The sequence below is a fragment of the Diadema setosum genome, chromosome 9 (assembly GCF_964275005.1).
Source record: "Diadema setosum chromosome 9, eeDiaSeto1, whole genome shotgun sequence".
Classification (NCBI taxonomy): domain Eukaryota; kingdom Metazoa; phylum Echinodermata; class Echinoidea; order Diadematoida; family Diadematidae; genus Diadema; species Diadema setosum.
This window is the reverse complement of record NC_092693.1, coordinates 23903739-23914963: the sequence shown is the minus strand read 5'-3', so window position 1 is coordinate 23914963 and position 11225 is coordinate 23903739. Positions and strand designations below refer to the sequence as shown.

The following is an 11225-nucleotide window of genomic DNA, read 5'->3' as shown; positions in this document are numbered from 1 at the left end:
ATTTATCTAACGTTACTGGTGTACTGACTCTACGTTAGATTCTCTGTTTAGAAGGGGTTCTTATTATGTTCACAAACGAAACAGGTCGCTTTGTGTCCTCTTGCTGACTGTTTATGCATGGTGAGTAAGCTTATAACTCAAATGAGGATTCCTCTCACAGTCGCTTACCGACAGAATATGAGTAACTTGTTTGTAATTCCGAGAGAGATTACCCTTGTCGTTGCAGAATCTTCCCGCTGAGGACAAGGCTACGCGTGCAACAAGGCGACCGATATAGGGAGACAGAATCCTCATCCTAGGAGAATCCGAATACACACACACACACACACACACACACCTGCAATGCTAAGCTGCGTTTACACTGCCGTTCAAACGCACCCATAGCGAGCTCGAGGATGCCACTGATCTCTATAGGAAGCATCTGGATTCTGGACAACTCATTGGCCTGTTCACGCTCGCTGTACACGTCGTACGGGCGCGGCGAAGAATGTGGTAAGATGGCGGCTAAATAACTTCAAAAAGGTTGACCAATATACGATATCCAAATACTTCCATAGAGGTCAGTAGTTAGAGGCCCGTGGTGAAATGTGCGAAGATGGACGTTGTATCAGAGATGGCGCTGTGCTACAATAACAATACTCACAATATTGGGGAACTATGACTTGAGAAAAAAGTTCCAACTTCATTCTACAAGTAATAAAAGTGTTGACAATTTGGATTTTGTGTACTCGATATGTGGTTTGTGTTTCTATACATTTTAGTTTTATTGAGAGCTTGGCGTGTTTTCCACCTTACTTTTTTGTTTGTTCTTGAAGACTCAAGTAAAAGTGTAGTGATATACATGTAGTTCAATCTAACATAGCTTTGAAGCATCAATATAAAATCTTTTGATATACTGCAAGCACTAATACTATTCCTTGAGATAATATATGAAGAGTTTGTTCGCAAAAACCGATAAGTCCATATTTGCCAAATGGAGATATTTGCGATCAAAGGTCAAGAAAAATAAAGAGAATAATAAAAAATTTTTTGCTTTTTTTGACCATAACTTCAAAAATGTACCTTTATGATTATGTAAGGACCAATATATCATTTAAAACGTATTATTTTGTACTTTATGACAGATACCGTACTTCAAATCTTAAAAAATGGACTTATCGGTTTTGCAAACAAAATCTTCATATAATTACAATATATATATATATATTATTCTTCCTTCAATCAAATAAAACAAGAAATGATGGAATAACATCAGAAAGAAGTCCATCAGACTGAACTACTATGTACATTTAAAAAAAAAACACCCAAAAACAACAACATGATTTGAAGTCATGGTTTGTAATTCATATTTTTGCTTTGCATAACTTCACGTCAAACGTTAATGGGTTTTTTCCCCCCTTTACCAGTATGTCACATGATTCTATCCATGTCACTGCAACCTTTGAGTGTATATCTTGGTGCAGAAAGAAAGGTAGCAGATATTCAACATGTAAGTATTTTCACAATCTTTCTGTGTTGAAATGATACTAAAACAAAAGGTAGATATGGAAATTGAATACGACATTGGGGGTTCCAGGAGAATGTTGAGATTATTTTGCCTCCTTGTCCAATGCTCTTTTGAGGTCATGAAACCCAGACACATTTCTCAATCCAGTCCAATTAAATGACCCCAATTGTTTGTTGGTTGATCTATTCCAGGGGGTAGATGTCTCCCTCTGCAAAAATATGAATTACCAACCATGACTTCAAATCATGTTGTTGTTTTTTTTTTTTGGTTTTTTTTTTTTAATGTACATAGTAGGTCAGTCTGATGGACTTCTTTCTGATGTTATTCCATCATTTCTTGTTTTATTTGATTGAAGGAAGAATAATATATATATATATATATATATATATATATATATATATATATATATATATATTGTAATTATATGAAGATTTTGTTTGCAAAACCGATAAGTCCATTTTTGAAGATTTTGAAGTGTGATTTTTGTCATAAAGTACAAAATAATACCTTTTAAATGATATATTGGTCACTACATATAAAGGTATATTTTTGAAGTTATGGTCAAAAGAAGCAAAAATTTTCTTATTATTCTCTTTATTTTTCTTGACCTTTAATCGCAAATATCTCCATTTGGCAAATATGGACTTATCGGTTTTTGCAAACAAACTCTTCATTTTTACTTTCAATGGCAAACAAACTCTTCATTTTTACTTTCAATGGCTGATAATGATTTATTCTAGCCTGATTATGCTTTAAAAAGTTTGTGCGACAAATTTTGACAAAAAAAAACCCCAACAAAATCAAAAAGTAAAAAACAGAGAAATACATAAGAAATTCAAAAAACAATAAAATACATAAGAAATAATTATGTAGCCGAATTTTTGCTTCAATATTATTGTTGAGGATATTGAAAGAATATGTTCACCAAAAATTAGAAGTCTTGGAGCTTTATTTTTTGATTTATAGGGAAAAATTGCATAAATTAGCATAAATTAATTAATATGAATACTTTAATTAAAATTTGAAAAATCTAACTATACAGTCTTGTAGATTACATTGGCCTCTACCTTAGTGGAAATTTTCACGAGGATCACGCGATCCATGACCGAGATCTGAAGGGGGGGGGGGGGGCAAAAAAGCATGACATCATCAGATGGCTGATTTGATTATATTCGTAATGATTGGTCATGATTCAGAATGTCACAGTTTTCTTATTTCTTATATGATTTTGATAGTTTTTGCACTGTTCTGCAGGGATTTCTTTTCTCTCTTTCTTATGAAACTGATAACATTTTGGAGTGGATTTTTTCTTTAAAAGCTTAAAAATTGGTGGGATGCCAATACACATCTATACACATTCAGCATAAACACATACACACACAAATGGACACACAGACAGCTTTATCATACCACAAAAACATGGACACATTCATTCAATGTCCTGATCTCTTTTTTTATACTTTCAAACTGTAACAGTCAAATACTTTAAAGGACACTGCAGACCTCACACACTTTCATCTGCATTGGCTGCTGTATATTTACACCAAGCACCTACCCATACACCCTTACAATTGTAGATCATTGTAAAAGCAGTCTTTATGAGGTTTGTGACGTATACAGTGCACTCCTGTCATAGCGAACACGGTTATAATGAAATTCAGGTTACAACGAAATAGCAATTCAGGCCCAAAAATTACCTGCTCTATGTTTTCTTATTGTTTATTTGTTCGGATATGGCAAAATGTCAATATAACAAAAGAAAACTGCCTGTCCTGAGGACTTCGTTACAACAGGAATCCACTGTAGCTCCTATTTAGCATCTGGGGAAACCCCAAGATATTATGTGTCCAATGTTAGATGGTGTGTGGTGTCTTCATTATGAGGCGATTTCATGCTTGTTGAAAGTATTGGCAAGACATGTACAAAGTTAGAATACTGTACATGTATTACAAGTTTCATTGTCATCCTTGCTGAATAAGAAGGCCACAACTGTTTGCATTGTCATGGTAGGACCATACACTTTAAAATTAAAAAATGAAATATATATATGTATAAAGAGAATTCAACAAAATTGAATTTTTAATAACAAGTACACATTCCTTTTACTTGTTGCTGACACATTAACCGTAATACCATTCCCCCGTCTTATGAAAGAGGTATGTCAAGTGCTCTTTTATCATGCGAGAAAAAGAAATCATGTTGGATTCCGTTATATCTTCTTTAAATCATTGATCTACTGTGACATCACAATCCTTGTAGTCTTTTTATCCTGCAAAAATGGCAAGTGGATGCAACCAAAATTTAACATTGCATAATTTTTGAAAAGACTGTTTGATTTTCTCAAACTCCACTGATGTGTACATCTACATTCAAACCTTCAAGCAGTCAAAGCCATTTCAATGGTCTAACAATCAGAGCTAAAGTCTGAAAAGGGTATCAACAGCATACTGTATACGCCATATATTTCGTGAGTCTAAATTTTCGCGAATTGGGAATTCCCGACGATTTTGCGAGTGGTTAAATTCGCGATCGTGGAGTCCTGTACTGAACGGAGAAGAGTACACACGTACGTCACATTCACATCGGAATCAGAGTCAATATTTTTGCGTGTCTTTAATTTCGCGAATAGCACCCGACTCGCGAAATTCACGAAAATAAAAACCTCGCGAAATATTTGGCGTATACAGTAATACAGCTGTATAAAGACATAAACACACACACTAAAAAGGCAATACAGCACCCATATGCCACATACTATCAGAATAGCAAATGCTTGACTTGGGCAAAAGAAGTCACGGATAATGTTTCGCGGGTGTTGATTACATTGTGACATTGCACTATGAGTAATCTTTTATTTCATTATCCATATGAAGATACTTTTTGCAAAACACCATTCATATATCACTGTAAAAATGTTGATGGTGCATACAAACTGCCTCCAGTATGAAAAATAGCACAAGTATTCATTTATACAATCATTCAGGGCATGCTACTGCACAAACCACACATAATCATCTCTTGTAGCAAGACATACTCTCTACTACTGATATATTTTGATGAAAACTGGCATACGCTTGAATGTGATAAATATGAAATGAAATACAGTGTATGGATATAACATGTGGTACATACAGATGTCTTAGTTGTCATTTGTGTTTTGTTTCCTTTCTTTGCTAATAATTTGCTAACAAGCTTAATTCAATTCATCCACTCCGATAGGAAATATGGTGAAAATATTTACAGTCTGCTCCCTTTATAACAAAACTCTCGTTACGATGAATCAAAAATTCAGCCGCTAAAATTATTATCTACATACATGTATCTTTATATACATGTACTTTATTGTTCAGCTATGATGACATTTTCAATACAATGAAAGAAAACTGCCAGTTGCGAGAACTTCATTATAATGGGAGTTTCCTGTACCACATTTCATTCAGTATGGTCTTTCTGGGTGAGTAGCCTTTAAGCAAGAATAAACATCAAGTCAAGACTATTTCGGATGATGTGAATGACCTTGGATCTGATTTGTTTCCTTGCTATCAACTCTGGAAACCGATGAAGTTCTTTCTTTACACTTCAGACCGGTTTTGTACTTGCAGCAGTAACAAAAACCTACATTCACATTACGAAAAGGAAAAGTAATATGAAATATAACCCCATTCCCCTTCCCTTTTCCTATTTCTAAATAACTTTAATAACAAGAAGAATATGTAGCCCTTTTCAATCATCCCAGAGTTCTCACACAATATACTGTATATCCTAATCTCTGTAACATGCTGACGTACCTGGGTATTTGACATATGAATGCACGATATAAACCTTGAAACTACCTCAATTTCAAATATGTACACACAACAGAAGTCAGAGATGTCCGTATACAGGCAGCTCATTTCATCATTTTATAATTCTGATGTGCAGTGAATATAATAATATCTTCATTACACTCTGTGTTGCCTCTACCACATGAAAACAGTTTACATTTATCTTTCCACATCAGAAATACTGTATCATACTCGTGGTACACACACACCTGCATGATTTCATGCTAAGCTGAGTAAGGTCCACTGATCACAGGTAGGCATCCATTTTTTCGAGGCTGAACAATTATTTCACATAGCTACAAATGGGTTTTGCATTCACAGCCATGCAAACTGAATATTATATATGGGGTACTCTTGACATGTAAACAGCATGATACATTGACCCAAGTTGAATATCGTAGTTATGGATTGTCACATGTTAAGGGAAAAAAAGAAAGAAAGAAAGAGAAGCTGGGGCCAGTAGAATGTTTTGCACTCAACATGTACATTAGGAACTTCATTAGCCTCCGACAGACAACTAAATTAGTGATATATGGCATTTTAACTCAGCTACAGTCATTTATTGATTATGTAGAAAATAAGCAAACTGGTGCTTGTAAGGTGCCATTGCACATGGCAATGTCACCTTTCTTTGGGGCATTGCTGTATGAAGACAGTCATGCATAAAATTCAAACAGTTATTAACAGCAGAAGAAACTAGGCAAATTAACACACTAACACACAATCATCCATCTTAAGTCCAACACTTCATTCAGCATGCCATAGCCCAGGGTAGTGTCATACCCCAGGTTATGACATCATGTAGCACCATCTCTCGGTAGCCCAAGGTACAGCACTAAAAGAAATTAAATAATGCAAAAATAATTCAAACAACATGGAGAAATTTAGTTGGTACCCCATGGTACCAAATAATATACCACAATGCCTGTTCAAATCTGTGAAAGTTACAAATTGCTAACAACCAAGTAACATGCTGACAGATAATTTGCTTTGTCTGAAAAAAAAGTAGAATACTTATTCAAAGAACATTACAAAGAACATTAATGTGACTTCTCTCGACTATCCATTTCATGATTCAAAAGCCAATCTTCATCACTAGCCAGTTTGTATTTCTTGCAATAGTTGATTGCAGGCTCTTTATGCAACAAAAGCCTGACATATTATCATTTGGCAAAAAACAAAATATATATATATATATTGTGTATATACATATATCCTTGATCCTTTTTTATTCATTTGTGGGTGGGACACTGGGCCCATGAATTAATACTTATGTGCTAGTAAAACAACCACCCTATATTCAGGTTGTCACGGCTGGTGGTTTTCTTATATCAAACCAAAACCCAGATGTTCTGGAATGCAGATGAGAGTACAAAAATTACACATTTTCATGCTACGCATATGTCAACATCTGAGTCAACACAGAATGTCAAAGCAGATATGATTTTTTTCTTCCCTTTCATTAAAGTTATCATTATAATCAGCATCTTACCATTTTTTTTTTCATTTGTAAAAGGTTTTATTTTCTATTTCAAAACATCACCTAATATGATTCAGCAACATCTCCAATCCACAAGAGAGTTGGCACTCTGAATGTACATTTTGAATTGAATTACATAAACTTTCTGTCTCTTTCAGTGTAGCTGATTCTATCAACATGGACAAATTAAATAAAAGACAGCCATTTGTTGTCCCTTCGTGCTTGAACTGAGGCTGATCCTGAAGGGGAGAAATCCATCCATTTGTTATAGATCCCTCTAATAACCTTCTCAAGCCACGAGAATAGAGTATCCACACTATCCTGGAAAAACAATGAGCAGGAAAATGGAAAATAAACCTTGTCAAATAAATTTTCGAAGGAGTTTCATCTATTTCAAATGCACTGTGTCCTCAACACAATCATATACATGTATGTCGTAACAAAGCTTTGTGGCAACAAAGGGGACAATGTTAGCAAAAATGACAGTATAGTGATAACAATATCAATGATGACAACAACAAAAAATTACTAACATGAATGAAATAGTAATCACTATCATCATTTAATTGTCACTGAAATAACAAAAATGTGTAGAATCAATAATTCTATTTCTAATGTCACTATTTATAGAAAGCACTGTGGCATAGTGGACAAGACTTATGACTCCCAATCGGAGGACTCGAGTCTGAATCCAGCCCAATGCTTTAGTCCTTGGACAAGATGTTTTAACCACTATGCCCCTCTTGACCCAGGTGTATAAATGGGTACCTGGCAGCACTAGGGTAATAATAATGGCAAGGCCCTCTAGTAGAACAGTGTAAAGAGGCCACCTTGGGTAAAGAAGGCCATATTATTATTATCATATAATGCCATGGACATATGTACACAAAACAGTGAAAAAAACAAAAACAAAAAACACCTTGATGATACATCAGAGGGTTTACTTTACACATATTAAAGTACTTAGAAAATTTGTACAGACAATTCCCAGATTTTTAGCACAGTTTAACATGCTTTTCAAGTGGTATTGACAAGTTTGAAATCATGATAGTTTCCAGTATTCTGTAGTCTGAGTTCAGTGCTTGGAATATCCACACCAGTGGTTGGAAAAACTTAGAAACATTACTTCTTCAAAGGAAGAACATTATCTCTTACCTTGAAAGTGAAAGTATGTACAGCGTTTCTCAAAGCCATCATGACTCCGATGAACCGGATCCATTACCTTTCTCCTCCTTTTTTTCATACTTTTTTGCAGTTTCCTTCAAAGTGCCAAACAAGTTTCCAACATCAGGAATCTATGAAAATGAAAACAAAAAACTAACAGGATAGAACTAAACTGAACTGAACTGAACTAAACATGGTTAGCAAATACAGATATGGTTTGGTTTTATGGTCTATTTGAGAATTATGACTCATGCCAAGTAGGACTGTATTGCTGATTACTTCGCAATAAATGGTGCAGTACATGGTGAAACTCAAAAAATTATGTTTGCTAGGTACTGCATACGCCAAATATATCGCAAGTCGAATGCTATTCGCAAATTTAAAAACACGCAAACACGTTAACCCTGATACTGAAATGAATGTGATGTGCACACAGACACTTCCAAGCTACTCCACAATTGCAAATTTATCCATTCGCAAATTGCGAAAAAAAAAGGCTCACTAAATATACAGCGTACACAGTACATGTATTTTCAAACATCATGTGCCTACACTTTTGTTTGGAAACCTTTTTTTTTGTCATAAGGAGTAAAAAATGACTTTACCATCTAAACACAAACTCGATCTATGTACTAATAAACCAGTACACAAAATAATTTGAGAAATGCCTGTCTGTATTCAAAGGACAAGTTCACCTTCATTAACATAAGGATTTGAGAGAATGTAGCAATATTAGTAGAACACATCATTGAAAGTTTGAGGAAAATCGGACAATCCGTTCAAAAGTTATGAATTTTTGAAGTTTTTGTGCAGTCACCACTGGATGAGAAGACTACTGCAGTGTATGATGTCACATGCATACAACAATATAAGGAAAATATAAAGAGAATTTCATAAAATTTCATCTTTTGAAAAAAGTACACATTCCCTTGACTCGTTACTGACATCATGTTATGGGTAATATTATTCCCATTGCCTTTAAAAAGAGGCAAGTCAAGTGCTCTTTTATTATGCAAAAAAAGTAAAAATATGTTGAATTTTCTTTACATTTTCTTTATACTGTTGTACTCATATGACATCACGAGCCTTAGACCCCGTTTACAGTGCGGGGCTGGGCCGAGCCGCGGCCGAGCCCAGCCTCAATTGCGAGGCCGGGCCCCGCAATTTTGTCCGTTTACACTACCGGGCTCGGCCGCGCTTTTGATTCAAACCTTTCAATATTTTGTCGTAGTGGCGCTCTGCTTATAAACAAATGCGATTTGGTATTGTCTGGTTTTCAGACCCTTCGCCAAATGAATTCCGTGGCGACAAAGTCGCCGTTCGGGCAAAGGCCTTTGCCGAAGGAAAGAATCCTTTGCAGGACAAAACCACCTTAAACTATACTAGTTTTCGACTTTGAGGGGATTAATATCCTGAATAGCGAAAGATACATGCAGAGGGTTTGGAAGCCAGACTAAAATTGGCCGCGCATTTGGCCGCGCATTTGGCCCAGTTTGCGTTTACACCAAGAAAAGGCCGGGCTCGGCCGCGGCTCGGCCGCGGCCGAGACCACCTCCAGAGCGAGGCCAAATGCGAGGCCAATTTTGGCCTCGCATTTGGCCTTTTGTGCGTTTACACTGAAGCGGGGCTGGGCACGGCCGCGGCCGAGCCGCGGCCAAGTCTCGCACTGTAAACGGGGTCTTAGTAGTCTCCTCATCCAGCGGTTCCAACACAAAAGTTTTAAAAATTCATAACTTTTGCATCGATTGTCCAATTTTCCTCAGACTTTCACTGATGTGTTCTACTAATATTGCTGCATTCTCTCAATCCTTATGTTAATGAAGGTGAACTTGTCCTTTAATAGTAAAATGAATGCATGGACACCAGATTGTTCTTACGTTATAATGCTGTGAAAGATACACGCCAAACACAGTTCCTGATGCGAACCCAACCTGAAAGATTTAAAAAAAAAAAAAAAAAATCAAGAGAAGAAGGACACATGATATTGTCATATGTTACGCATTATTAACAATATCAAGTAGACTAGAAATGAAGAGAGCTAGATAACATGTAGTTAGAGGACTTACAAAATGTACGCTGCTGCATGCAGCATTTTTGTCACGGCATTAAAATGCAAACACCCATACCGACTGAATGAAGTTAGAGCATATAACAATCAGTCTCTAAAGCACAGATTATTTCTAACAGTTAGAGGATCTACGCCTAACACTCCAGGTTACTTGCTAACATACAATCTTGTAACTTTGCCATGTTGCGAATGTTGGTTAATTCTCTGTTTATTCAACTTGAACATGTTGAAAGAAGTTGAAGATCGAGATGTGATGAAACTAAATTAAAAAATTAGCAAAATGACAAAGTTTGTATATTAACTTTAAGATCAGTGGCGGATCTAGGGATTTAGGGGTCCCCCCCCCCCCCCCCCCCCCCAGCAGCTCTAACAATTTGTTAATATTACAGTGACTACAGTCTATGCAAGCTCTGTAAATTATCTACACTGCACTCTGCAGTGTAGATGACATCACTACTTGTGAGAATTGCAATTATGAATGCTCTAACTTCCAAGTCCAATGAGGAGGCATCCCTGAAAATGAAAAATAAATTTACGGCCAAATCAAATCGTGATATCGGTCCCCTCTCAGGTTGTTTTGAGCTGCGTGTGATACGTGCGTGTGCGTCTCCACTTGGCACTATGCACAAATTCTATGGAGGATGAAAGAAGTTCCCGGCTATGACGAAATGAATGGCGGTGAATGGAGTGGGGACCTATTTCACGATAATGCCAAAAATACATGTATTACGTACTTAGAAGAAGAAGAGAAGAAGAGAAGACAGATATTACCAAAAACCCGAATGCCATGGCTAAACGTCACGTTACAGAGAGCTGGTATAGTGTAATGGTCCGTGCTTTCCGGCCTAAAATCCCCGTTATTGTTCCCGATCCCTGGCTACGTACACGTACAGTGTCAGTGCACTATGGAACGCCATTAAGGAAACAATACAAAATTCATTTCACTCCAGCCAATATTCATTTCACTTTTAACAAATACATTTCACTCACAAACATTGATTTTACTTTTTATAAAAATACATTTCACTTTTCACAATAATACATTTCACTTTTAAATTAAAATTCATTTCACTTTTCACAAAAATACATTTCACTTTTGAATTAAACTTCATCTCACTTTTCACAAAAATACATTTCACTTTTGAATTAAAATTCATTTCACTTTTCACAAAAATACATTTC

General features: G+C 36.0%; 1 protein-coding gene and 1 long non-coding RNA gene across 2 annotated transcripts in view; both read right to left on the bottom strand.

Annotated features, from left to right (window-relative positions):
- The window catches only part of LOC140232519 (zinc finger protein 341-like), a 274955-nt gene extending 274724 nt beyond the window's left edge, over window positions 1–231 (bottom strand). Inside the window, exon 1 of the mRNA XM_072312614.1 lies at window positions 169–231. The gene's annotated coding sequence lies outside the window, so the exon portion shown is untranslated. The remainder of the gene's footprint in view (window positions 1–168) is intronic.
- A 4091-nt stretch (window positions 232–4322) lies between these two features.
- Window positions 4323–10923, bottom strand: LOC140232751 (uncharacterized). Its single transcript, XR_011901501.1, has 4 exons — window positions 10815–10923; window positions 9853–9906; window positions 7967–8106; window positions 4323–7132 (listed from the first exon to the last, which is right to left on the bottom strand). It is a non-coding gene; the product is annotated as an uncharacterized lncRNA (long non-coding RNA).
- Between the last annotated feature and the right edge of the window lie 302 nt (window positions 10924–11225).